We start from the raw sequence: 27,268 nt of genomic DNA, 5'->3' as shown, positions 1-27,268 counted from the left end.
GAACACAAATGCGAACAAGCCTGAATGGTCCCCAGGACAATATACAACTGAAAACTCACACCCCAGAAGTGACTCGAACCCATACTCCCAGAAGCAACGCAACTGGTATGTACAAGACGCCTTAATCCACTTGACCATCACGACCGGACAAAATGAGGTGATAGCCGAGGCTATTTGAACCACCCCACCGCCGGCACTCGGATAGTTATCTTGGGCATAGCATTTTACCAAATCACCTCATTCTTTGGGGCACACGTGAGGAACACAAATGCGAACAAGCCTGAATGGTCCCCAGGACAATATGCAACTGAAAACTCACACCCCAGAAGTGACTCGAACCCATACTCCCAGAAGCAACGCAACTGGTATGTACAAGACGCCTTAATCCACTTGACCATCACGACCGGACAAAATGAGGTGATAGCCGAGGCTATTTGAACCACCCCACCGCCGGCACTCAGATAGTTATCTTGGGCATAGCATTTTACCAAATCACCTCATTCTTTGGGGCACACGTGAGGAACACAAATGCGAACAAGCCTGAATGGTCCCCAGGACAATATGCAACTGAAAACTCACACCCCAGAAGTGACTCGAACCCATACTCCCAGAAGCAACGCAACTGGTATGTACAAGATGCCTTAATCCACTTGACCATCACGACCGGACAAAATGAGGTGATAGCCGAGGCTATTTGAACCACCCCACCGCCGGCACTCGGATAGTTATCTTGGGCATAGCATTTTACCAAATCACCTCATTCTTTGGGGCACACGTGAGGAACACAAATGCGAACAAGCCTGAATGGTCCCCAGGACAATATGCAACTGAAAACTCACACCCCAGAAGTGACTCGAACCCATACTCCCAGAAGCAACGCAACTGGTATGTACAAGACGCCTTAATCCACTTGACCATCACGACCGGACAAAATGAGGTGATAGCCGAGGCTATTTGAACCACCCCACCGCCGGCACTCGGATAGTTATCTTGGGCATAGCATTTTACCAAATCACCTCATTCTTTGGGGCACACGTGAGGAACACAAATGCGAACAAGCCTGAATGGTCCCCAGGACAATATGCAACTGAAAACTCACACCCCAGATGTGACTCGAACCCATACTCCCAGAAGCAACGCAACTGGTATGTACAAGACGCCTTAATCCACTTGACCATCACGACCGGACAAAATGAGGTGATAGCCGAGGCTATTTTAACCACCCCACCGCTGGCACTCGGATAGTTATCTTGGGCATAGCATTTTACCAAATCACCTCATTCTTTGGGGCACACGTGAGGAACACAAATGCGAACAAGCCTGAATGGTCCCCAGGACAATATGCAACTGAAAACTCACACCCCAGAAGTGACTCGAACCCATACTCCCAGAAGCAACGCAACTGGTATGTACAAGACGCCTTAATCCACTTGACCATCACGACCGGACAAAATGAGGTGATAGCCGAGGCTATTTGAACCACCCCACCGCCGGCACTCAAATAGTTATCTTGGGCATAGCATTTTACCAAATCACCTCATTCTTTGGGGCACACGTGAGGAACACAAATGCGAACAAGCCTGAATGGTCCCCAAGACAATATGCAACTGAAAACTCACACCCCAGAAGTGACTCGAACCCATACTCCCAGAAGCAACGCAACTGGTATGTACAAGACGCCTTAATCCACTTGACCATCACGACCGGACAAAATGAGGTGATAGCCGAGACTATTTGAACAACCCCACCGCCGGCACTCGGATAGTTATCTTGGGCATAGCATTTTACCAAATCACCTCATTCTTTGGGGCACACGTGAGGAACACAAATGCGAACAAGCCTGAATGGTCCCCAGGACAATATGCAACTGAAAACTCACACCCCAGAAGTGACTCGAACCCATACTCCCAGAAGCAACGCAACTGGTATGTACAAGACGCCTTAATCCACTTGACCATCACGACCGGACAAAATGAAGTGATAGCCGAGGCTATATGAACCACCCCACCGCCGGCACTCGGATAGTTATCTTGGGCATAGCATTTTACCAAATCACCTCATTCTTTGGGGGCACACGTGAGGAACACAAATGCGAACAAGCCTGAATGGTCCCCAGGACAATATGCAACTGAAAACTCACACCCCAGAAGTGACTCGAACCCATACTCCCAGAAGCAACGCAACTGGTATGTACAAGACGCCTTAATCCACTTGACCATCACGACCGGACAAAATGAGGTGATAGCCGAGGCTATTTGAACCACCCCACCGCCGGCACTCGGATAGTTATCTTGGGCATAGCATTTTACCAAATCACCTCATTCTTTGGGGCACACGTGAGGAACACAAATGCGAACAAGCCTGAATGGTCCCCAGGACAATATGCAACTGAAAACTCACACCCCAGAAGTGACTCGAACCCATACTCCCAGAAGCAATGCAACTGGTATGTACAAGACGCCTTAATCCACTTGACCATCACGACCGGACAAAATGAGGTGATAGCCGAGGCTATTTGAACCACCCCACCGCCGGCACTCGGATAGTTATCTTGGGCATAGCATTTTACCAAATCACCTCATTCTTTGGGGCACACGTGAGGAACACAAATGCGAACAAGCCTGAATGGTCCCCAGGACAATATGCAACTGAAAACTCACACCCCAGAAGTGACTCGAACCCATACTCCCAGAAGCAACGCAACTGGTATGTACAAGACGCCTTAATCCACTTGACCATCACGACCGGACAAAATGAGGTGATAGCCGAGGCTATTTGAACCACCCCACCGCCGGCACTCGGATAGTTATCTTGGGCATAGCATTTTACCAAATCACCTCACACCCCAGAGTCACTTCTGGGGTGTGAGTTTTCAGTTATATATATATATATATATATATATATATATATATATATATATATATATATATATATATATATATATATATATATATATATATATATATATATATATATATATATATATATATATATATATATATTTGTCGTACCTAGTAGCCAGAACGCACTTCTCAGCCTACTATGCAAGGCCCGATTTGCTTAATAAGCCAAGTTTTCAAGAATTAATATATTTTCTCTAATTTTTTTCTTATGAAATGATAAAGCTACCCATTTCATTGTGTCTGAGGTTAATTTTTTTTTATTGGAGTTAAAATTAACGTAGATATATGACCGAACCTAACCAACCCTACCTAACCAAACCTAAATTATCTTTATAGGTTAGGTTAGGTTAGGAAGCCGAAAAAGTTAGGTTAGGTTAGGTTAGGTATGTTAGGTAGACGAAAAACAATTAATTCATGAAAACTTGGCTTATTAGGCAAATTGGGCCTTGCATAGTAGGCATAGAAGTGAGTTCTGGCTACTAGGTACGACATATATATATATATATATATATATATATATATATATATATATATATATATATATATATATATATATATATATATATATATGGCTCAGACCCCTATATATATATATGTATAATACAACATATATAATATATATATATATATATATATATATATATATATATATATATATATATATATATATATATATATATATATATATATATATATATATATATATAATGAAGGTGAAAACATGGGGGGATACGTAAGGGATAAACATAAGGGCTGCAGAAGGCTTATTGGCCCATACGAGGCATCTCCTATCTAAACACAAAGATTAATCCAGTGTAATTGGCCTGTTATGTTGGACATTGTCTTCTGTGTTGGCATCGATATGTTCTTGTCTTGTCCTTACTCTCATGGTGGGTAGAGTAAATAGTTCCGTGATTTGGGTGTTCATGGTAGGTCGCTCTATTCTTATGTGAATTGCCTCAAGAATTTGTAATCTTCTTGAATCTTGGGTTTTGTCTATTATGCAAGTATTCTTGTTCAACATTTCTCTTGTTAGAGTAATGTCATGGGCTTGTCTCATGTGATTCCTAGGGGCACCAGATTGAAGATGGCATGTCAAACTCCTCGTCAGCTTGGTCGACGTCATACCTATGTACTTACATTGAAGGTTACATCCTTCGTGGGGGCAAGTGTACATGTATACAAAGCTTGACTGCTGTAGAGGGTTCTCCGTCGGCTTCGGGCTGTTTTTGATAAGGAGTTCGGAAGTCTTCTTGGTTTTGTAGAATATTATCAGGTTTATGTTTTGGTTAGGAGTAGTGCTTTTTACTCCTTTACGAATTATTTCTTTCATTATTCTTTCCTCTTTTATATGTTCACTGTGCATGGTTGATTTGTAATATAATTTTATTGGGGGTGTTGTGGTTTCTGTTCTAGGTTCTGAATTATACCAACGGTCCAAGTGTCTTCTTATAGCAGCGTTTATTTCCGCGTTGCTATATCCGTTGTTCACCAATACCTGAGTTACTCTTTCAAACTCTCTACTCACAAACTACAAACTCTACTCTCTACTACAAACCCCAAAGATACAAAGCCAGTGTTCTCAATGCTTATATTCGTCGAGCGCTTACCCACTGCTCTGAATGGAGCAACGTGAGTAGAGAGTTTGAAAGAGTAACTCAGGTATTGGTGAACAACGGATATAGCAACGCGGAAATAAACGCTGCTATAAGAAGACACTTGGACCGTTGGTATAATTCAGAACCTAGAACAGAAACCACAACACCCCCAATAAAATTATATTACAAATCAACCATGCACAGTGAACATATAAAAGAGGAAAGAATAATGAAAGAAATAATCCGTAAAGGAGTAAAAAGCACTACTCCTAACCAAAACATAAACCTGATAATATTCTACAAAACCAAGAAGACTTCCGAACTCCTTATCAAAAACAGCCCGAAGCCGACGGAGAACCCTCTACAGCAGTCAAGCGTTGTATACATGTACACTTGCCCCCCACGAAGGATGTAACCTTCAATGTAAGTACATAGGTATGACGTCGACCAAGCTGACGAGGCGTTTGACATGCCATCTTCAATCTGGTGCCCCTAGGAATCACATGAGACAAGCCCATGACATTACTCTAACAAGAGAAATGTTGAACAAGAATACTTGCATAATAGACAAAATCCAAGATTCAAGAAGATTACAAATTCTTGAGGCAATTCACATAAGAATAGAGCGACCTACCATGAACACCCAAATCACGGAACTATTTACTCTACCCACCATGAGAGTAAGGACAAGACAAGAACATATCGATGCCAACACAGAAGACAATGTCCAACATAACAGGCCAATTACACTGGATTAATCTTTGTGTTTAGATAGGAGATGCCTCGTATGGGCCAATAAGCCTTCTGCAGCCCCTATGTTTATCCCTTATGTATCCCCCATGTTTTCACCTTCATTGTATTATCACCTGACCTAATGCGGGTATATATATATATATATATATATATATATATATATATATATATATATATATATATATATATATATATATATATATATATATATATATATATATATATATATATATATATATATATATATATGTCGTACCTAGAAGCCAGAACGCACTTCTTGGCTTACTATGCAAGTCCTGATTTGCCTAATAAGCCAAGTTTTCCTGAATTAATATATTTTCTCTATTTTTTCTTATGAAATGATAAAGCTACCCATTTCATTATGTATGAGGTCAATTTTTTTTTATTGAAGTTAAAATTAACGTAGGTATATGACCGAACCTAACCAACCCTACCTAACCTAACTTAACCTATCTTTATAGGGTAGGTTAGGTTAGGTAGCCGAAAAAGTTAGGTTAGGTAGGTTAGTTAGTCGAAAAAACATTAATTCATGAAAACTTGGCTTATTAGGCCAATCGGGCCTTGCATAGTAGGCTGAGAAGTGCGTTCTGGCTTTATATATATATATATATATATATATATATATATATATATATATATATATATATATATATATATATATATATATATATATATATATATATATATATATATATATATGTTGTACCTAATAGCCAGAACGCACTTCTCAGCCTACAATGCCGTGCCCGATTTGCCTAATAAGCCAAGTTTTCCAGAATTAATATATTTTCTCTAATTTTTTTCTTATGAAATGATAAAGCTACCCATTTCATTATGTATGAGGTCAATTTTTTTTATTGGACTTAAAATTAACGTAGATATATGACCGAACCTAACCAACCCTACCTAACCTAACCTAACCTATCTCTATAGGCTAGGTTAGGTTAGGTAGCCGAAAAAGTTAGGTTAGGTTAGGTTAGTTAGGTTAGGCAGTCGAAAAACAATTAATTCATGAAAACTTGGCTTACTAGGCAAATCGGGCTTTGCATATTAGGCTGAGAAGTGCGTTCTGGCTACTAGGTACGACATATATATATATATATATATATATATATATATATATATATATATATATATATATATATATATATATATATATATATATATATATATATATATATATATATATATACACCGACAGTGTGTATATATATATATATATGTCGTACCTAGTAGCCAGAACTCACTTCTCAGCCTACTATGCAAGGCCCGATTTGCCTAATAAGCCAAGTTTTCATGAATTAATTGTTTTTCGACAACCTAACCTACCTAACCTAACCTAACCTACCTTTTTGGGCTACCTAACCTAACCTAACCTATAAAGATAGGTTAGGTTAGGTTAGGTAGGGTTGGTTAGGTTCGGTCATATATCTACGTTAATTTTAACTCCAATAAAAAAAAATTGACCTCATACATAATGAAATGGGTAGCTTTATCATTTCATAAGAAAAAAATTAGAGAAAATATATTAATTCAGGAAAACTTGGTTTATTAGGCAAATCGGGCCATGCGTAGTAGGCTGAAAAGTGCGTTCTGGCTACTAGGTACGACATATATATATATATATATATATATATATATATATATATATATATATATATATATATATATATATATATATATATATATATATATATATATATATATATATATATATATATATATATATATATAGAAGAATGGTGGAGTCAGACCCATTGCCGTGGGTAACACACTTCGGCGCCTTGTTGCTAGGGCAGCTGTCAGAAAAATTAGCATAGACGCTGCGACGATGCTTCGACCCCATCAACTAGGTTTTGGTGTCCCCCATGGCTGTGAAGCAGCAGCTCATGCAGCACAAGCCTATATCAAGCACCTCCCAGAAAATAAGGCATTAATTAAATTAGACTTTAGAAATGCCTTCAACCAGGTAAAAAGGGATGTGGTACTGGAAGTAGTTCGAACAAGCTTTCCTTCTCTACTCCCCTTCGTCTCAGCAGGGTACAGTAGGGAATCGACGCTGCTGTTTGGGGAACATGAAGTGGTTTCTGCTGAAGGTGTCCAGCAGAGAGACCCACTTGCCCCTTTTCTTTTTTGCATGGCTGTTAAAGAGGTCACAAGCAGGTTGACCAGCGAACTCAACATCTGGTTCCTGGACGATGGCACCCTGGCAGGGACACAGGAGTCCCTGCTAGAAGATCTACAGCTGGTGAAATCTAAGGGAGAGGAGTTAAGACTCACCCTAAACCCATTAAAGTGTGAAATCATCTCATCCAGCCAACCAACCATAGATGCAGTGCGAATCATATTGCCAGGAGCCCAAGTGATCGCGCCCACCGAGTGTGCTGCTAGGGGCACCTCTGGGCTCGAGCGCCATTGAGGTCCTCGAAGAAAAGCTGAACGACTTGTGGAGGATGGAGGGAAGAATAGGGGCTTTGGACGCCCACGATGCTTTGTACCTTCTCACAAGGTGCCTGGCTTTGCCCAGACTGACCTATTTCCTAAGGTTTGCTCTCTCCTTCGACAGCCCAAAATTAACAGAATAACCGTGAAAGTGTTAAACCTCTCCCTGCAAGATGACCAATGGGACCAAGCAACGCTCCCAGTTAGACTCGGGGGGATAGGTATTCGCAAGGCGACACAGTTAGCATTGCCTGCATTCTTATCCTCGACCAGTGCAACAGGTGAATTAGTTAAGGAAATACTACCGGAACACCTAAGAGACTCCATTGGGATTCATGATCCCAAATTCGCGGAAGGAGCCGGTCAGTGGGACACTCTTGTCAACTCTCATCCTCGACCGACTTTTCCAAATGACTGCAAACAGTCCAAATGGGATAGCCCCATAGTGGAGAAGATCGCCACATCATTGCTGGAGGCAGCTTCCAGGAAGGACAAATCGCGTCTTCTAGCTGTGCAAGCGCCCCATGCCCGGGACTTCCTATTGGCAGTCCCTAATTCCGCCTTGGACACCCGCCTGGACCATCGGACCCTAAGTATTGGTGTTGCTCTGCGCCTTGCCGCCCCTATCTCCACCGAGCACCGGTGTATTTGCGGCCATGCACGGGCAGACCAATACGGCAGCCATGGTCTCATCTGTCGTAAGACACAGGGAAAGATTGCCAGACATGAAGCAGTCAATGACATCATCAAGAGAAGTTTGGCTTCAGCTGGATGCCCAGCACAAAGGGAACCTCAGTTGTGCAGACCTGACAACAGCCAAAAACGCCCAGATGGAGTCACCCTGCAGCCGTGGAGGGAAGGTAAACAGGTCGTGTGGGATTACACGTGTGCATCCACATTGGCTGATACCTATCTACCTTACAGCGCAGCTGAGGGAGGCGGGGCGGCCACCTTCAGGGAGACCCAGAAAACTAACAAGTACAGGGACCTAGAACGTTGTTACAGGTTCGTGCCAATAGACTCTGAGACTCTGGGCGCCTGGGGTAAATGTGCACTTAAGTTCCTGAAGGAGCTGGACGAGGTACTCATTGGGAAGACTAGAGACCCAAGAGCGGCCAGTTTTATGTTCCAGCGCCTCAGTGTCGCTGTTCAGAGGGGAAATGCGTGCTGTATCTTGGGTACGCACCCGACCCCCGAGGAACTGGACGAGGTCTTCGAACACTGATTGGTATATTGTTATATAAGTGTGTTTTCTGTAAACTGTAGCATTGCAATAAAATCAAGTAAAAAAAAAATAATAGGGGTGGTAGGAGAGGAAAAGATTAAAGTATTCAGTGGGAGATTCAGATTAAAGTATTCATATTTTTGGGAGAGAAATGATTGAGCAACATCCTACCTAATACTTTCATTCTCATGAAATTCAAATAATTCCTCATAATATACAGATTATCGTACAGCTACAAGCTTGACCGAGAACTAATTTGGATATTACGTGCAAATTTTTTGTCTGTCTGTTACCATTTTTTGCGGATTTTCTTCCGATTTCGAGTGAGTCTTTCGTATTTTAGAGAGAGAGAGAGAGAGAGAGAGAGAGAGAGAGAGAGAGAGAGAGAGAGAGAGAGAGAGAGAGAGAGAGAGAGAGAGAGAGAGAGAGAGAGAGAGAGAGAGAGAGAGTGAGTGCGCGCGCACGTGTGTGTGTGTGTGTGTGTGTGTGCGTATGTGTGTGTGTGTGTGTGCGTGTGTGTGTGTGTGTGTGTGTGCGTGTGTGTGTGCGGAAAAAACAACAACGAAGCAGTGTTCGATTACAGATCGACCATCATTAGTTATGAGTCGAACAGCCCCTTCACGTACAGGGGAGCCACTTGCTTCAGTGCTCACTCAGTCGTGCTCTGTAAGACCGCAAGACAAGTGATCACTGAATCATGCAAGATCCTGAGTTCGGTGATCAGTCAATCAGTCAGACGTAACGACTGTCCATTACTACAGTGTACGCAGCTGTCAGCTCTGACTTATGTGGCACGGAATGATGGGTCAGGTAGGCAGCCAGGAAGGCAGGCAGGCGGTCAAGATGGCAGGTAGGAAGGCAAGCAAATATGACAACAAGGTGGCAGAAAGCAGAGCCGGCAGCCATCGGAGGCTAAAATGAATTGAAATAAGCAGACAGACGGAAGGGAGAGAAAACACAATATTGTGAAAGCCAAGGGTAAGGCAGGTATATAGGAGAGCAGGCAGGCATATGTTTTATTTATTTATTTATTTATTTATTTATTTATTTATTTATTTATTTATTTATTTATTTATTTATTTATGTATTTATTTATTTATTTATTTATTTATGTATTTATTTATTTATTTATTTATTTATTTATTTATTTATTTATTTATACAAGAGTTCTTACATTCTTGCACAGCTACTAGCACGCATAGCGTTTCGGGCAAGACCTCAATCTTAATTTTCACACACACACATCCCCAGGAAGCAGCCGGTAGCAGCTGTCTAACTCCCAGGTACCTATTTACTGCTAGGTAACAGTATTAAACATCGATTCGTTGTCGAATGCAATTTTCCTATTTATTATATTTCATATCATATTAATTTTTTATGTATAGTTAGGAGTTATTATTATGATATTATTATGGTATTATTAGTTATTACATTTCATATCATACTAATTTTTTATGTATAGTTAGGAGTTAAGCGGAAAAGCGCTACTCTGTAATAATTGGTTCTCAAATAATATGCTTTCAAGCATTATTTAAGCTTTATTAACCATGTAAATAAGAACAGCTGGAGCAGAAGTCATCAAAGGGTTTCTAACGTTTTCAGCATTGACATCTTGCCTGCATAGAAGATAAGAATATATTAGTTACACACTAAATAGGTAATCAAAGATTTCAAGCTCTCCTGGTTCCTAGAATATAAGATAACAAGAATATAAACATAGGGAAGCTTAATTATATAGCGGCAAGATCTGCCGTTAGTAAAAAAACAGTATCGAGCGATACTCTTACTGTGCTTCAACCTTAAATATACCATAAGTAGGAGCTGCCTTTCCTAGCAGGGAGGCAGCTTAAGCTACACTTAGACACCTTAGATTTCTTTCAACTTATATACCAACATAAATTAATCCTTCTTGGCTGCATAATGGGAGAAAGAATGAGCCTTAAAAGGTGACACTCATATGCACTCCCACACCAATGCTTGACACTCACGTAATCCATCCAGGAACGAGACGTTGCTGAATAGACGTTGCTAAGGTCAACTAATAGTTGAAATGAGCAGAGACCATCTGGCTGCTTAAATTGTCTTCACCAATGCGGCAGACGTAGAAGATATCGAGAAAAATGCAATATTTCTTCTGGAATAATATGCAAATAGGTGCACCACCCAATATTGAAATTAAGTCTCCTCTGTAGCGTAGTGGAGGGAGGAGCGCCCTCCCAGACACCTGTCCCTCTCGTACCTCCCATGTCACCATAAGGGACGTTAGTTTGGCCAAACTTGTAATTGGTCTAACTAGGCCAGAGGGACTAGTGACATGAAGCATTGGTTATCTCCCCTTTCCCTTAACTTGAATGCCAGTAACATTAGTCCTTGCTTACACATGGTACATAAATATGTACATAAAAGTACAAAAGGATTAATGGACAAATTATTATTTTCTGTATTGGCGTAGTTAAATGAGTGAGTGAATGAATGCATGCAAATGAGAATGAGTGAGGGAGTAGTCAGCTCCGGGTAGCTAGCTTCGGGCAGCCAGCTACCCCTAAGCATAACCGCTCCTATTGGCTGATGGCAGGTGACTGAGCCAAGCACCGGTACGTGAGGGAGGGAGGTGTGCGTGCGTGCGGGCGGGCGTGCGTGTGTGTAGGGAGCTCCGACCTGAGCCAACTGGCCTCACTCTCTTCCTGGCTTTCCCTCCGACAGGTTCAGATCCGCCTGTGCTCTGGTGAGAAGCGGTCACTTGCTCTGGCACAGAAGCACTCATTCGCGCACGTGTTCAAACACATATACACTCAGCTACACATACACTTATATAAACACACTCAGACTCATACACACTCGTTGTGTACATATATAGGCTACCTCGCCAATACGCAGCTAGCTGTTCGTAGAATCACGGTGAAAATTACTTATCTATCTGGATCAACAATCTCGCAATCGTCTTTCGAAACAATCAATTACCCAACAAATATAGCTTTTAAACTAGTTTCTGCCCATTCGAACTATAGACTTTTTCGCTTTCAAACTTTCCAGTTAACAATATGAGGAATTAAAACTTCAATTCAAAGAAAAGTCAATCATTACAACAAGAGCTCCCAATGAGAAGTGAGATTGTCAAGCCAATATTGTATCAACACGAGACAAAAACAATCGCTCCTAGAAATGAGAACATAATGTTTTGAATTGACGCAACAATCACTGAAATATTAACTCCAATTATCTGTTACAAAGTTGCAACAGTGAACAATAGCAGTGCTTCTCAGTCAGATGACAGTGAACAATAGCAGTGCTTCTCAGTCAGATAACAGTGAACAATAGCAGTGTTTCTCAGTCAGATAACAGTGAACAATAACAGTGCTTCTCAGTCAGTGAACAGTGAACAATAGCAGTGCTTCTCAGTCAGATGACAGTGAACAATAACAGTGCTTCTCAGTCAGTGAACAGTGAACAATAACAAAGCTTCCCAGTCAGTGAACAATAACAGTGCTTCTCAGTCAGTGAACAATGAACAATAACAGTGCTCTTCAATCAGATAACGATACTTCTCAGTCGGATAACAATAAACAATAACAGTGCTTTTCAGTGAGATAATCAAATAATCTCCAAACAAATAACTGAACAATATCAGTGTTCTCTAGATAATTAAATGTGAACAATAACAGATCTCTCAGATCAAATTAACACCGAACAATAACAGCGCCGTCATCAAGATAATAGTGAACAATATTGCTGCTCATCAAAATAAGAGGAAAAAAGCAGTTCTGTTCATGAACATAACGTGAGATCAAGAACAGTGGAGCTAATCTCAATGGCGAAGAACAAGTGAAGCGTCTTTGTGTGGTTTAAGGTTCCTTGTTTCCTTTAAAAAGCAGTGACATTATTACTCAACGGAGGTGTTTATCATGAGCTTTCACCACCTGGAGAGAGAGAAATAGAGTGAGAGAAGGAGAGAGAGAAAAAGAGCTGCATGCTGGTGATGCTTCAGCAACAAGAACCTGTAGTTTTCTGCTCCGGCTACTGACTCCATCTGTCGGCATCTTTGGGCTACTTGGTGAGTATTTCTTTCTCGTTTCGCCTAATCAGCCAACCTTGAGATCTAGCTTAGAACCGAGATGAAAACATATGAGGAAGAACCGACCGATTCTTTTTACAGCATCATCACTGTAACTGTCGTTGGTTGAAATTATTTCTCGCGCACACACGCGTGAAGGAACATCACTGATCATCATCTCTTACTGGCTCAGGTAGGTGTGGCTTTATCTTTAGTGGACGGGGACTGAATGTGGCACACCAGTAGAGGTGATCTTAACGGAGATGACAGAAAGGATTCCTATAAGGAGATACATTAAGTGGGTCAAAAGTCTCCGCTCAGGCATATGTTACGTCAATTTGCTTGTTTCCGAGATAAAAGCTTAACAACACGTTTGCATGACTAAAGCAAGTAAATATGAGGGTAAAGAGCATCAACACCCGCAGGCTCATCAGTACAATCAAGGCATATATTGGGGCCATGAAGGTGGCCAAACATGTCATGGAATGTTGACATGTACAAGCCAAGAGAACAGAGCCGAGAACGAGAACAACGCCGCCACTTCGCAAGAGTGCAGCGTTGAGTGACGTAGTAGTAGGGAGAACATGGGGGCGCTGTGGAGCGTTGCGTGACGCAGTAGTAGGGAGAGCATGGGGAGCTGTGGAGCGTTGAGTGACGCAGTAGTAGGGAGAGCATGGGCAGCTGTGGAGCGTTGAGTGACGCAGTAGTAGGGAGAGCATGGGCAGCTGTGGAGCGTTGAGTGACGCAGTAGTAGGGAGAGCATGGGCAGCTGTGGAGCGTTGAGTGACGCAGTAGTAGGGAGAGCATGGGCAGCTGTGGAGCCTTGAGTGACGCAGTAGTAGGGAGAGCATGGGCAGCTGTGGAGCGTTGAGTGACGAAGTAGTAGGGAGAGCATGGGCAGCTGTGGAGCCAGCAGAGAGCTTCCCCTCTGTATAAGGATGAAACAGATCTCCCAGAAGGGTCAACTCGTGGACCAAGTCACTAACCACCTGTAGCTGATTGGTATTTAGAACTTGATAAAGACAAACAACTATATATTATATTCCACTTTTCTCAGTGGGTCATATGAATGACAACAATGGATCGTTAGCGATACTGGTCTTAATCGCACGCTTGATCCAAGTCCGGTTAGAGCCGCGAGCCAGATCAGCTCATTGATTCCCATCTGTAGACCAAGTGAACGTGTGGCCCACCCGGAGCACCACAACCACACAGGCAGCACTTCCACACACACCGAGGCCAGATTCACGAAGCAGTTACGCAAGCACTTACGAACCTGTATATCTTTTCCCAATATTTGGCGGCTTTGTTTACAATTATTAAACAGTTAATGAGCTCCGAAGCACCAGGAGGCTGTTTATAACAATAACTACAGTTGATTGTGAAGTTTCCATGCTTGTAAACTGTTTAATAAATGTAAACAAAGCCGTCAAAGATTGAGGAAAGATGTACACGTTCATAAGTACTTGCATAACTGCTTCGTGAATCCGGGTCCTGTGGTGCTACTTGTTATATTCCTCCAGCACACACAAGAGTGTACCCATCCTAGTCGACCTGGTGGGAATGAAGCACTCAATCACCACCACATGGGGAAGGTAGCACCCATGATGAGGGGAGAGGACGATGACATTATTCCTAACACACATCTCAAAACACACACACACACACACACACACACACACACACACACACACACACACACACACACACACACACACACACACACACACACACACACACATGTCAATGTTTGCAGATGACGCAAAATTAATGAGAAGAGTTGTGACAAACGAAGATTGTAGGATCCTCCAAGAGGACTTAAACAGGCTGCAGAGATGGTCAGGGAAATGGCTACTGGAGTTTAACACCAGTAAATGTAAAGTTATGGAAATGGGATCAGGTGACAGGAGACCAAAGGGACAGTACACAATGAAGGGGAACAGTCTACCTGTAGCGATTCGAGAAAGAGACCTGGGAGTGGATGTGACACCTAATCTAACTCCTGAGGCACATATAAATAGGATAACGACAGCAGCGTACTCTACACTGGCGAAAATTAGAACTTCATTCAGAAACCTAAATGAGGAAGCTTTTAGGGCGCTTTACACTGCCTACGTGAGACCCGTCTTAGAGTATGCCGCGCCATCATGGAGCCCCCACCTGAAGAAACACATAAAGAAACTGGAGAAGGTTCAGAGGTTTGCGACGAGGCTTGTCCCAGAGCTACGAGGGATGGGATATGAAGAGCGGCTGAAGGAACTGAACCTTACGACACTAGAGAAAAGAAGGGAGAGAGGAGATATGATAGGGACATATAAAATACTCAGGGGAATTGACAAAGTGGAAATAGATGAAATGTTCACACGTAATAATAACAGAACGAGGGGACATGGGTGGAAACTGGAAACTCAGATGAGTCACAGAGATGTTAGGAAGTTTTCTTTTAGCGTGAGAGTAGTAGAAAAATGGAATGCACTTGGGGAACAGGTTGTGGAAGCAAATACTATTCATACTTTTAAAACTAGGTATGATAGGGAAATGGGACAGGAGTCATTGCTGTAAACAACCGATAGCTAGAAAGGCGGGATCCAAGAGTCAATGCTCGATCCTGCAAGCACATATAGGTGAGTATATAGGTTAGTACACACACACACACACACACACACACACACACATTCACACACACACACACACACACACACACACACACACACAGGAGGATCCTCGTAGCCTGCTGGATAGCGCGCAGGATTCGTAATTCTGTGGCGCGGATTCGATTCCCGCACGAGGCAGAAACAAATGGGCAAAGTTTCTTTCACCCTGAATGCCCCTGTTACCTAGCAGTAAATAGGTACCTGGGAGTTAGTCAGCTGTCACGGGCTGCTTCCTGGTGTGTGTGTGTGTGTGGTGTGGGGAAAAAAAAAAGTAGTTAGTAAACAGTTGATTGACAGTTGAGAGGCGGGCCGAAAGAGCAAAGCTCAATCCCCGTAAAAACACAACTAGTAAACACACACACACTCACAGATATGATAGAGCCCAATAGGCTCAGGAATCTGTACACCTGTTGATTGACGGTTGAGAGGCGGGACCAAAGAGCCAGAGCTCAACCCCCGCAAACACAACTAGGTGAGTACACACACACACATTATATATATATATATATATATATATATATATATATATATATATATATATATATATATATATATATATATATATATATATATATATATATATATATATATATATATATATATATGTCGTACCTAGTAGCCAGAACGCACTTCTCGGCCTACTATGCAAGGCCCGATTTGCCTAATAAGCCAAGTTTTCCTGAATTAATATATTTTCTCTAATTTTTTTCTTACGAAATGATAAAGCTACCCATTTCATAATGTATGAGCTCAATTTTATTTTCTTGTAGTTAAAATTACGTAGATATATGACCGAACCTAACCAACCCTACCTAACCTAACCTAACCTATCTCTATAGGTTAGGTTGGGTTAGGTAACCGAAAAAGGTAAGTTAGGTTAGGTTAGGTAGGTTAGGTCGTCGAAAAAAACTTAATTCATGAAAACTTGGCTTATTAGGCAAATTGGGCCTTGCATAGTAGGCTAAAAAGTGCGTTCTGGCTACTAGGTACGACATAAATATATGTCGTACCTAGTAGCCAGAACGCACTTCTCGGCCTACTATGCAAGGCCCGATTTGCCTAATAAGCCAAGTTTTCCTGAATTAATATATTTTCTCTAATTTTTTTCTTATGAAATGATAAAGCTACCCATTTCATTATGTATGAGGTAATTTTTTTTATTGGAGTTAAAATTAACGTAGATTTATGACCGAACCTAACCAACCCTACCTAACCTAACCTAACCTATCTTTATAGGTTAGGTTAGGTTAGGTTGCCGAAAAAGTTAGGTTAGGTTAGGTTAGGTAGGTTAGGTAGTCGAAAAATAATTAATTCATGAAAACTTGACTTATTAGGCAAATTGGGCCTTGCATAGTAGGCTGAGAAGTGCGTTCTGGCTACTAGGTACGACATATATATATATATATATATATATATATATATATATATATATATATATATATATATATATATATATATATATATATATATATATATATATATATATACGCCGTACCTAGTAGCCAGAACGCACTTCTCAGCCTACTATGCAAGGCCCGATTTGCCTAATAATCTAAGTTTTACTGAATTAACATATTTTCTCAAAATTTTTTCTTATGAAATTATAAAGTTAACCAATTCATTATGTATGAGGTAAATTTTATTTTATTGGAGTTAAAATTAACGTAGATATATGACCGAACCTAACCAACCCTACCTAACCTAACCTAACCTATCTTTATAGGTTAGGGTAGGTTAGGTACCCGAAAAAGTTAGGTTAGGTTAGGTTAGGTAGGTTAGGTAGTCGAAAAACAATTAATTCATGAAAACTTGGCCTATTAGGCAAATCGGGCCTTGCATAGTAGGCTTAGAAGTGCGTTCTGGCTACTAGGTACGACATATATATATATATATATATGTCATACCAAGTAGCCAGAACGCACTTCTCAGCCTACTATGCAAGGCCAGATTTGCCTATTAAGCCAAGTTTTCCTGAATTAATATATTTTCTCTAATTTTTTTCTTATGAAATGATAAAGCTACCCATTTCATTATGTATGAGGTCAATTTTGTTTTATTGGAGTTAAAATTAACGTAGATATATGACCGAACCTAACCAACCCTACCTAACCTAACCTAACCTATCTTTATAGGTTATTTTAGGTTAGGTAGCAGAAAAAGTTAGGTTAGGTTAGGTTAGGTAGGTTAGGTAGTCGAAAAAACATTAATTCATGAAAACTTGGCTTATTAGGCAAATTGGGCCTTGCATAGTAGGCTAAGAAGTGCGTTCTGGCTACTAGGTACGACATATATATATATATATATATATATATATATATATATATATATATATATATATATATATATATATATATATATATATATATATATATATACATATATATATATATATATATATATATATATATATATATATATATATATATATATATATATATATATATATATATATATATATATATGTCGTACCTAATAGCCAGAACGCACTTCTTAGCCTACTATTCAAGGCCCGATTTGCCTAATAAGCCAAGTTTTCATGAATTAATGTTTTTTCGTCTACCTAACCTACCTAACCTAACCTAACCTAGCTTTTTTTGGCTACCTAACCTAACCTTACCTATAAATATAGGTTAGGTTAGGTTAGGTAGGGTTGGTTAGGTTCGGTCATATATCTACGTTAATTTTAACTCCAATAAAAAAAATTGACCTCATACATAGAGAAAAGGGTTGCTTTATCATTTCATAAGAAAAAAATTATAGTAAATATATTAATTCAGGAAAACTTGTCTTATTAGGCAAATCGGGCCTTGAATAATAGGCTGAGAAGTGAGTTCTGGCTACTAGGTACGACATATATATATATATCCATACCCATATGTAACTCCTTTTATATATATATATATATATATATATATATATATATATATATATATATATATATATATATATATATATATATATATATATATTTTGTGGCGGTAAAGCGTTGGTGTTCGGCTGTTTCAAAAGCTGGGGGCAGGGCCTCGTCACATAACAAAAAAAAAAGAGAAGTTTGTCCTTTCGTCTGAGGTAAGGTAATGGGAAGACACACAAAACACAAGTATATCAACAATGAAATTTTAATTACTCTAGAAAACAAGACATGAATAAAGACAATCTCATAAAATTCAGGACAAGTCAACAAACAAAATAACATGAATAATTACTGGCAATGAAAAGTTACTTTAAGACAAGAATGTAAATTATAGTGATAGCAATATAAATTAAATAAGTGAGGTGCTGGAATACTGGTTTCAAGCTGCCACCTCCCTTAGTACACGAAAGCCAAGGCTTAGTCTACTAGCAAGAGATGTCAACCCCAAGGAGCACAGAGATATTCTGACGAGTACGGCGTGCTGCTGCCCAGACGACGACTCTTGGTGGTGGCGTGAGTGCAGGTGCGGCGAGACACCAGCTAATCAGCAACAGGCAGGCGGAGGATAAGCAGTTTGCTGGTTACGGCGGCTGTAGCCGGTGTCGGGGTGTGCATGGTATGATTTGCTTCCTGGGCAAAACGTTTGACGATACTGGTGGACGTATCTTCTATACAGTATCTTGTACTTTAACGACGTAATGATGTAGGGAAGAGCAGGCTCAATCTCTCTTGAAAGAGATTATCGTCACAATATATATATATATATATATATATATATATATATATATATATATATATATATATATATATATATATATATATATATATATATATATATATATATATATATATATATATATATATATATATATATATATATATATATATATATATATATGACTGAAAACTCACACCCCAGAAGTGACTCGAACCCATACTCCCAGGAGCAACGCTACTGGTAACTACAGGGCGCCTTAATCCGCTTGACCATCACGGCCGGACAAAAGGAAGTGATAGCCGAAGCTATTTGAACCACTTCCCCGCCGGCAACTCGGATGGTAATCTTGGGCATAGCATTTTATCAAATCACCTCATTCTTTGGGGCACACGTAAGGAACACAAATGAAAACAAGCCTGAATGGTCCCCAGGACTATATGCGACTGAAAACTCACACCCCAGAAGTGACTCGAACCCATACTCCCAGGAGCAACACTACTGGTAACTACAGGGCGCCTTAATCCGCTTGACCATCACGGCTGGACAAAAGGAAGTGATAGCCGAAGCTATTTGAACCACTTCCCAGCCGGCAACTCGGATGGTAATCTTGGGCATAGCATTTTATCACATCACCTCATTCTTTGGGGCACACGTGAGGAACACAAATGCAAATAAGCCTGAATGGTACCCAGGACTATATGCGACTGAATGCTCCTGGGAGTATGGGTTCGAGTCACTTCTGGGGTGTGAGTTTTCAGTCGCATATAGTCCTGGGGACCATTCAGGCTTGTTTGCATTTGTGTTCCTCACGTGTGCCCCAAAGAATGAGGTGATTTGATAAAATGCTATGCCCAAGATTACCATCCGAGTTGCCGGCGGGGAAGTGGTTCAAATAGCTTCGGCTATCACTTCCTTTTGTCCGGCCGTGATGGTCAAGCAGATTAAGGCGCCCTGTAGTTACCAGTAGCGTTGCTCCTGGGAGTATGGGTTCGAGTCACTTCTGGGGTGTGAGTTTTCAGTCGCATATAGTCTTGGGGACCATTCAGGCTTGTTTGCATTTATGTTCCTCACGTGTGCCCCAAAGAATGAGGTGATTTGATAAAATGCTATGCCCAAGATTACCATCCGAGTTGCCAGCGGGGAAGTGGTTCAAAGAGCTTCGGCTATCACTTCCTTTTGTCCGGCCGTGATGGTCAAGCGGATTAAGGCGCCCTGTAGTTACCAGTAGCATTGCTCCTGGGAGTATGGGTTCGAGTCACTTCTGGGGTGTGAGATATATATATATATATATATATATATATATATATATATATATATATATGTCGTACCTAGTAGCCAGAACGCATTTCTCAGCCTACTATGCAAGGCCCGATTTGCCTAATAAGCCAAGTTTTCCTGAATTAATATATTTTCTCTAATCTTTTTCTTATGAAATGATAAAGCTACCCATTTCATTATGTATGAGGTCAATTTTTTTTATTGGAGTTAAAATTAACGTAGATATATGACCGAACCTAACCAACCCTGCCTAACCTAACCTAACCTATCTTTATAGGTTAAGTTAGGTTAGGTAGCCGAAAAAGTTAGGTTAAGTTAGGTAGGTTAGGTAGTTGAAAAACAATTAATTCATGAAAATTTGGCTTATTAAGCAAATCGGGCCTTGCATAGTAGGCTGAGAAGTGCGTTCAGGCTATTAGGTACGACATATATATATATATATATATATATATATATATATATATATATATATATATATATATATATATATATATATATATATATATGTATATATATATATATATATATATATATATATATATATATATATATATATATATATATATATATATATAACTGAAAACTCACACCCCAGAAGTGACTCGAACCCATACTCCAAGAAGCAACGCAACTGGTATGTACAAGACGCCTTAATCCACTTGACCATCACGACCGGACATAATGAGGTGATAGCCGAGGCTATTTGAACCACCCCACCGCCGGCACTCGGATAGTAATCTTGGGCATAGCATTTTACCAAATCACCTCATTCTTTGGGGCACACGTGAGGAACACAAATGCGAACACGCCTGAATGGTCCCCAGGACAATATGCAACTGAAAACTCACACCCCAGAAGTGACTCGAACCCATACTCCCAGAAGCAACGCAACTGGTATGTACAAGACGCCTTAATCCACTTGACCATCACGACCGGACATAATGAGGTGATAGCCGAGGCTATTTGAACCACCCCACCGCCGGCACTCGGATAGTAATCTTGGGCATAGCATTTTACCAAATCACCTCATTCTTTGGGGCACACGTGAGGAACACAAATGCGAACAAGCCTGAATGGTCCCCAGGACAATATGCAACTGAAAACTCACACCCCAGAAGTGACTCGAACCCATACTCCCAGAAGCAACGCAACTGGTATGTACAAGACGCCTTAATCCACTTGACCATCACGACCGGACATAATGAGGTGATAGCCGAGGCTATTTGAACCACCCCACCGCCGGCACTCGGATAGTAATCTTGGGCATAGCATTTTACCAAATCACCTCATTCTTTGGGGCACACGTGAGGAACACAAATGCGAACAAGCCTGAATGGTCGCCAGGACAATATGCAACTGAAAACTCACACCCCAGAAGTGACTCGAACCCATACTCCCAGAAGCAACGCAACTGGTATGTACAAGACGCCTTAATCCACTTGACCATCACGACCGGACATAATGAGGTGATAGCCGAGGCTATTTGAACCACCCCACCGCCGGCACTCGGATAGTAATCTTGGGTATAGCATTTTACCAAATCACCTCATTCTTTGGGGCACACGTGAGGAACACAAATGCGAACAAGCCTGAATGGTCCCCAGGACAATATGCAACTGAAAACTCACACCCCAGAAGTGACTCGAACCCATACTCCCAGAAGCAACGCAACTGGTATGTACAAGACGCCTTAATCCACTTGACCATCACGACCGGACATAATGAGGTGATAGCCGAGGCTATTTGAACCACCCCACCGCCGGCACTCGGATAGTAATCTTGGGCATAGCATTTTACCAAATCACCTCATTCTTAATTGTCCTGGGGACCATTCAGGCTTGTTTGCATTTGTGTTCCTCACGTGTGCCCCAAAGAATGAGGTGATTTGGTAAAATGCTATACCCAAGTTTACTATCCGAGTGCCGGCGGTGGGGTGGTTCAAATAGCCTCGGCTATCACCTCATTATGTCCGGTCGTGATGGTCAAGTGGATTAAGGCGTCTTGTACATACCAGTTGCGTTGCTTCTGGGAGTATGGGTTCGAGTCACTTCTGGGGTGTGAGTTTTGAGTTGCATATTGTCCTGGGGACCATTCAGGCTTGTTCGCATATATATATATATATATATATATATATATATATATATATATATATATATATATATATATATATATATATATATATATATATATATATATATATATATATATATATATATATATATATATATATATATATATATATATATATATATATATAAATCCTATACGAAATGTTACAACACTCACCAAATAATGTGGACAGCAGTGTAATTCAGTATTCAGGTGGAGAGGCCTTACACACACGAGCTCACCTTCAGTAACGGAAACTACAAATTAAATATTTAATTTCACTTTATGCCTAATATCCGCCTCTAATGAGTTTTCTTTTTATGTACCAAAAGTTTGTGGCGTAATTTTAACATTTTAATTATAAAAAGAGATGCTTGACGGCATTGACTTTTAGTTCAAATTGTCACATTACATATAAAACTTCTTTTTTTGGAGAGACAATAAATATATTATATATAAATATATATTATTTCCCAATATACAGATTGGAAAATAATTCATTGGATTACACAACCGGCGGCAAGAAAAGTGGAATCTATGAGCTACAGTTAGATCATGGAGGCAAAAATAGGTAAGTACAAATAGGTAAGGACACAAATATACCCCCGCCTCCTCCCTAAACGCACACAAACGCCAACCAGCCCACCAACACACGCACACACACACAAGCGCCAACCAGCCCACCAACACACGCACACACACACAAACGCCAACCAGCCCACCAACACACGCACACACACACAAGCGCCAACCAGCCCACCAACACACGCACACACACACAAACGCCAACCAGCCCACCAACACACGCACACACACACAAGCGCCAACCAGCCCACCAACACACGCACACACACACAAACGCCAACCAGCCCACCAACACACGCACACACACACAAACGCCAACCAGCCCACCAACACACGCACACACACACAAATATGTTTTTCCATATACAATGACGAAACTTGTCTGGTCACTGTATTTTTGGACCAAATCCTCGTGTTTCTGTAATTGACTCCCGCGGATTAAGCGTGTTACCGCGAACGTTCTCCGTTGATAACGCAAAGTTATTAATATTTTCCTGTGGAAGTTAATGAAAAACGAATTCTCTATTACCAAATCTTATCAGTTGCTATCGGGGTTATGTTAGTGCTGAGCGTTTCCGTGCTCAATGGTAATTTGTAACGTTTCTAGTCTAAACGTTAGTGATAAGAGTTTCAATTCTAAACGATAGTTTATAGCGTTTCAATGAAAAACGATAGTTCAAAACGTTCCCGTTATTAACGTTTAGGTTACAAACGTTCCCGTTATAAACGTTTATGTTCTAACAGTGTCCATTCTCAACACGTTAGTGTTTAAATTTTCCATTATATAAAAAATAGCGAGTTAAAAATTTCAAAAATATAAATGAGTGTAAAACGTTTACAACTTCAACGTTGATGATAAACGCTTCCATCTCGAACGTTAGTGTCAAATGTATTCATGATAAGTGTTAGTGTGAAACGTTGCCTAGTGTGAACTTGAGAAGGGAACGTTTCACTTGACCTAATGAGGGAAACGTTTTACTTGATTTATTAGGGGAACGTTTCACTTGACTGGAGTAGGAGCATTTAACTTTATTAATTCTCACGAGAAACGTTGTTTAGGCATTCGAGTTTTTTTGTGAAAAGTTCTCATATATAAAAAAAATATTTCAAAATATTAAACAAATTATGTTAGGTTACAATGTACTCAGTGACCCAGGAGGAGCCAATTGCCTACTCTCAGTGCTGAGGTTCGAACAGTGGTGAACAGGAACAGGAAACTTTGCTACTGTATATTTCTCTCTCTCTCTCTCTCTCTCTCCCTCTCTCTCCCTCTCTCTCACTCTCTCACTCTCTCTCTCTCCCTCTCTCTCTCTCTCTCTCTCTCTCTCTCTCTCTCTCTCTCTCTCTCTCTCTCTCTCTCTCTCTCTCTCTCTCTCTCTCTCTCTCTCTCTCCCTCTCTCTCACTCTCTCACTCTCTCACTCTCTCTCTCTCCCTCTCTCTCTCTCTCTCTCTCTCTCTCTCTCTCTCTCTCTCTCTCTCTCTCTCTCTCTCTCTCTCTCTCTCTCTCTCTCTCTCTCTCTCTCTCTCTCCCTCTCTCCCTCTCTCTCTCTCTCTCTCTCTCTCTCTCTCTCTCTCTCTCTCTCTCTCTCTCTCTCTCTCTCTCTCTCTCTCTCTCTCTCTCTCTCTCTCTCTCTCTCTCTCTCTCTCTCCCTCTCTCCCTCTCTCTCTCTCTCTCCTCTCTCTCTCTCTCTCTCTCTCTCTCTCTCCCTCTCTCTCTCTCTCTCTCTCTCTCTCTCTCTCTCTCTCTCTCTCTCTCTCTCCCTCTCTCTCTCTCTCTCTCTCTCTCTCTCTCTCTCTCTCTCTCTCTCTCTCTCTCTCTCTCTCTCTCTCTCTCTCTCTCCTCTCTCTCTCTCTCTCTCTCTCTCTCTCTCTCTCTCTCTCTCTCTCTCTCTCTCTCTCTCTCTCTCTCTCTCTCTCTCTCTCTCTCTCTCTCTCTCTCTCTCTCTCTCTCTCTCTCTCTCTCTCTCTCTCTCCCTCTCTCCCTCTCTCTCTCTCTCTCTCTCTCTCTCTCTCTCTCTCTCTCTCTCTCTCTCCCTCTCTCTCTCTCTCTCTCTCTCTCTCTCTCTCTCTCTCTCTCTCTCTCTCTCTCTCTCTCTCTCTCTCTCTCTCTCTCTCTCTCTCTCTCTCTCTCTCTCTCTCCGCCACTAACCATCCACAATGACACCTGGCCAAAAGTCCTGAAGGTGGGTGGGCAGGAGGACTTTGAAGTTCCTCTTGAGCCAAACTATCAGAGTATTTCTGCGGCAGCTGTGGCGTGGACCCCACAGCTGACGCGGATATTGGTCTCGTCAGAGCTGTAAAAGCTGACTTAGTCTGCATTTTGTCGCATTACCCTTGGCTGGGGAGGGAGGGTAATAGGGAACTAAGCCCGTAGGAAGAAAGAAAGGAAGAGAGAGAGAGAGAGAGAGAGAGAGAGAGAGAGAGAGAGAGAGAGAGAGAGAGAGAGAGAGAGAGAGAGAGAGAGAGAGAGAGAGAGAGAGAGAGAGAGAGAGAGAGCAGAAAACGTCATCAAAAGAGTCAGAGAGCCACAGTGTCAGATAAACAAGGAAGAGAACGAGAGGAAAATTAAACAGGATTAAGAGAAGAGCGGGCATAAGGGAAATTATTTACACAACAGAAATAGGCGAATGGAAGCAAAAGTAAACTACAGATGAAGATGGGAAGTAGAAGAAGAGTGTCATACAGGATATAATGGCATCTGGCAGACGCATCTGGCAGTTAGTGACATCTGGCACTTAGTGGCATCTGGCAGTTAGTGACATCTGGCACTTAGTGGCATCTGGCAGTTAGAGACATCTGGCAGTTAGTGACATCAGGCAGTTAGTGGCATCTGGCAGTTAGTGGCATCTGGCAGTTAGTGACATCTGGCACTTAGTGGCATCTGGCAGTTAGTGACATCTGGCACTTAGTGGCATCTGGCAGTTAGTGACATCTGGCAGTTAGTGACATCTGGCAGTTAGTGGCATCTGGCAGTTAGTGGCATCTGGCAGTTAGTGACATCTGGCACTTAGTGGCATCTGGCAGTTAGTGACATCTGGCACTTAGTGACATCTGGCAGTTAGTGACATCTGGCACTTAGTGGCATCTGGCAGTTAGTGGCATCTGGCAGTTAGTGACATCTGGCACTTAGTGGCATCTGGCAGTTAGTGACATCTAGCAGTGAGTGACGTCTGTCAGTATCATGTCAGTTAGTGACATCTGGCAGTGAGTGACATCTGTCAGTATCATGTCAGTTAGTGACATCTGGCTGTGAGTGACATCTGTCAGTATCATGTCAGTTAGTGACATCTGGCAGTGAGTGACATCTGGCAGTGAGTGATATCTGTCAGTATCATGTCAGTTAGTGACATCTGGCAGTGAGTGATATCTGTCAGTATCATGTCAGTTAGTGACATCTGGCAGTGAGTGACATCTGTCAGTATCATGTTAGTAAGTGACATCTGGCAGTGAGTGACATCTGGCAGTATCATGTCAGTTAGTGACATCTGGCAGTGAGTGACACCTGGCAGTTAGTGACATCTGTCAGTATCATGTTAGTTAGTGACATCTAGCAGTGAGTGACATCTGGCAGTATCATGTCAGTTAGTGACATCTGGCAGTGAGTGACATCTGGCAGTTAGTGACATCTGGCAGTTAGTAACATCTGGCAGTGAGTGACATCTGGCAGTAAGTGACATCTGGCAGTAAGTGACATCTGGCAGTTAGTGACATCTGGCAGTTAGTGACATCTGTCAGTATCATGTCAGTTAGTGACATCTGGCAGTGAGTGACATCTGGCAGTTAGTGAAATCTGGCAGTTAGTAACATCTGGCAGTTAGTGACATCTGGCAGTTAGTAACATCTGGCAGTGAGTGACATCTGGCAGTAAGTGACATCTGGCAGTAAGTGACATCTGGCAGTTAGTGACATCTGGCAGTTAGTGACATCTGTCAGTATCATGTCAGTTAGTGACATCTGGCAGTGAGTGACATCTGGCAGTTAGTGAAATCTGGCAGTTAGTAACATCTGGCAGTGAG

The sequence above is a fragment of the Procambarus clarkii genome, chromosome 42, assembly GCF_040958095.1.
Source record: "Procambarus clarkii isolate CNS0578487 chromosome 42, FALCON_Pclarkii_2.0, whole genome shotgun sequence".
Taxonomy (NCBI): Eukaryota; Metazoa; Arthropoda; class Malacostraca; order Decapoda; family Cambaridae; genus Procambarus; species Procambarus clarkii.
The sequence above is the reverse complement of the archived record's forward strand: the minus strand, read 5'-3'. Positions refer to the sequence as shown.